The sequence below is a fragment of the Scylla paramamosain genome, chromosome 29, assembly GCF_035594125.1.
Source record: "Scylla paramamosain isolate STU-SP2022 chromosome 29, ASM3559412v1, whole genome shotgun sequence".
Classification (NCBI taxonomy): domain Eukaryota; kingdom Metazoa; phylum Arthropoda; class Malacostraca; order Decapoda; family Portunidae; genus Scylla; species Scylla paramamosain.
Window position 1 is genome coordinate 3,929,445 of NC_087179.1, and position 3,908 is coordinate 3,933,352.

The following is a 3,908-nucleotide window of genomic DNA, read 5'->3' on the forward strand; positions in this document are numbered from 1 at the left end:
GAAAGGGATGAATGATTGAGAATACTGGTCAACTCTTGCATTAGAGAGGTGGACAGAACAGGGATGAGAGAAAGAAGAAAGTCTTGTGCAGCGAGGCCGCGGGAGTAGGGGAGGCATGCAGTTAGCAAGATCGAAAGAGCAGTTATCATGAAAATAACGGTAGAAGATAGCTAGAGATGTAACATTGCGGCGATGAGAAAGAGGCAAAAGACAGTCATTTAGATTAAAAGAGTTGATGAGACGAAAAGCTTTTTGATTCTACCCTGTCTAGAAGAGCGGTATGAGTGGATCCCCCCAGACATGTGAAGTATACTCTATACATGGATGGATAAGGCCCTTGTACAGAATTTGCAGCTTGGGGTGAGGGTGAGTAAACTGGCAGAGATTTTTCGGAATGCCTAACTTCATAGAAGCTGTTTTAGCTTGAGATGAGATGTGAAGTTTCCAGTTTAGATTATAAGAAAAGGACAGACTGAGGATGTTCAGTGTAGAAGAGAGCAGTTGAGTGTCATTGAAGAAGAGGGGATAGTTGTCTGGAAGGTTGTGTCAAGTTGATAGATGGAGGAATTGAATTTTTGAGGCATTGAATAATACCAAGTTTGGTCTGCCCCAATCAGAAATTTTAGAGATCAGAAGTCAAGCGTTCTGTGGCTTCCTTGCGTAAACCGTTTATTTTCTGAAGGGTTGGAAGTCTATGAAAGGACGTGGAAAATTGCAGGATGGCATCATCAACGTAGGAGTGGATAGGAAGGAATTTTGGTTTAGAAGATCATTGATGAATAATGGGAAGAGAGTGGGTGACAGGATAGAACCCTGAGGAACACCACTGTTAATGGATTTAGGAGAAGAACAGTGACCGTCTACCACAGCAGCAATAGAACGGTCAGAAAGAAAACTTGAGATGAAGCTACAGAGAGAAGGACAGAAGCCATAGGAAGGTAGTTTGGATATCAAAGCTTTGTGTCAGACTCTATGAAAAGCTTTTGTTATGTCTAAAGCAACACTAAAAGTTTCACCAAAATCTCTAAAAGAGGATGACCACGTCTCAGTAAGGAAAGCCAGAAGATCACCAGGAGAGCGACCTTGTCAGAACCTATACTGGCGATCAGATCGGAGGTTGTGAAGTGATAAATGTTTAAGAATCTTCCTCTTGAGGAAAGATTAAAAGAACTTTAGATAGGAAGGAAATTAAAGCAATAGGACGGTAGTTTGAAGGATTAAAATAGTTACCCTTTTTTAGAAACTGGGTGAATGTAGGCAAACTTATGTCTCCGATATGTCTAAGACAACACTAAAAGTTTCACCAAAATCTCTAAAAGAGATGACCAGGTCTCAGTAAGGAAAGCCAGAAGATCACCAGTGGAGTGGCCTTGACAGAACCCATACTAGCGATCAGATAGAATGTTGTGAAGTGATAAATGTTTAAGAATCTTTCTGTTGAGAATATATTAAAATAACTTTAGATAGGCAGGAAATTAAAGCAATGGGACGGTAGTCTGAGGGATTAAAACGGTCACCTGTTTTAGGAACAGGCGTAATGTAGGCAAACTTCTAGCAAGAATGAAAGGTAGATGTTGACAGACAGAGTTGAAAGAGTTTGGCTATAGACTAGGCGCAAGAACGGAGGCACAGTTTCGGAGAACAATAGGAGGGACCCTATTAGGTTCATAAGCCTTCCGAAGGTTTAGGCCAGCGAGGGCATGGAAAACATTATTGCGAAGAATTTTAATAGGTAGCATGAAGTAATCAGAGGGTGGAGGAGAGAGAAGAGCAAGACCTGGATCATCCAAGGTAGAGCTTTTAGCAAATGTCTGAGCGAAGAGTTCAGCTTTTAGAGATAGATATGATAGCTGCGGTGCCATCTGGTTGAAATAAAGGGGGAAAAGAAGAAGAAGCAAATTTATTGGAAATATTTTTGGCTAGATGCCAGAAGTCACGAGGGAAGTTAGATTTTGAAAGACTTTGACACTTTCTATTACTGAGAGTTTTTGGCTAGTTGGAGAACAGACTTGGCGTGGTTCCGGGCAGAAGTATAAAGTGGATGAGATTCTGGTGATGGAAGGCTCAAGTACCTTTTGTGGGCTACCTCTCTATCATGTATAGCACGAAAACAAGCTGTGTTAAACCTCTTGGGAGGATCTCTGCAAAAGCTATAGCATTAATGATGGCTAATGAGAGGATATTATTGAGATACGATCCCATACTTCCGATTAAATTCATCAGCGAGGTGGACATAGGATACAAGTATTACCCAGTGGCTTTGAAATAACTCTTGAATACCCATCTAGAACCTTAACAGAAACGGAAAGAAAAGGCCCGATTGTGAAAAAGTGGCGGCGTCAGTTTTGTTTATGTGGTCAGAAAATTCCACCAACATTGATGTTGGTGATGGACAGTTGGGCTCTTTCAAAAGACAGAGAACTACCGACACTAGTAACAGTTAGAAGAATACAAGGGTAGCACTCATTACAGTAAGCCGTGGAACTGAGGCAATCTAATGAGATGGCAATCAAAGCAGATGTGATGCTCAGACGAATATTGAGGGAGAATAACATAGAAGAGTGATCATTCCACTGAAGGGAAGAGAGTAGTATAATAAGAACTACATGAAGGGCATGTGGGGTGTGGAAAAAAAAAAAAAATAAATAAATAAACAGCTTGCATGAAGATATGTGTGATGGCCGGGGATACACCAAGGACTGGAGATGGCGAAGATGTGTACTAGTGATTGTGTGAAAAAACGACAGCTCCTCCTCCCCCCTCTGCAAAGTATTGTATACCAGGGAGGTCCCTGGCAAAGGTGACGGGAGGTGCAGGATGCACCGCCGGAAAGTCTTGCAGCTGAGATCGACGAGAGAAAGAAAACCACCTAAGTGATGCCAACCAATTTTATCACAATAAGAAAAGAGTAGTCACGATGTTTTTGATTGTTTAATATATGCATATGTATGAACAGTCGAAATTCTTGGTTGAGTTGTATTTGTAACTCAAAGATCATGAAAAGGGCTAAAATAAATGACGAGCTGGTAAGGCGAAGGGAACTGAGGTGTAGTGTATTGAAACACTACGGGTAAACTACTCTCTAGGTTCAAAGTTGTGAGCGCCGTACGACGCTTATTAATGCATTGTACTAGAGGTGACTGAAACGAGCTGTGCAGTACTCGCTCTTTGTATTCAGAAGCGGTCAAACCTGCGAATTAACATATCATCACTAATACTGAGAGTAACATAAAGGAGTATATCAATAGGAAACAGGTATTGCAGTACATCAATGTCGTGACACTTCACGTCGTCAATTCCGTAATTACCTACACTTTAGCGGGTTCAATCGATTCTGCAGATGAACACCACCAGCACAAACACAGCAAGTCGCCCTTTCGTCTGCGTGATCTGATGTACGTCATTATGTTACGGTAAGTTTACTTATATTAACACACATCACTAAATACTCACAATTACGTAATTAGTAATCAAGTACTTATTATATGTAGTTACATATTGACACACATCATTAAATCCTCATGGTTACATAAGTATCTGTTACCTAATACTATGATGAATACATACACAGTGCGGGGAACAGCCATCCTCCTGGTTGTATGCAAGGGATTACACTTAGGGATTTACCGGAATGAGGAACTCGGGGATTTACTGGTATTTACTCTCCGCGCCTCCCGAGACATGTCTAACGTGTAGGCGTGACTGTTGTGAAGTGTCTTTGGAGACGATGCTGGTTCCCTGCAGCCTATTATGTTCATTATGATGTAGGTATGTTATCAGCACTCACGTCATAACAACCGACTCTCCTTCGGCGAGAGAAATAGCTGAGAGGGCAAGTTCAACGCGTCCCCTCGACCCTACATTCCCCTCTCACTCTGTTGTGCTGGCGCATAGGCGCGCCTTATACT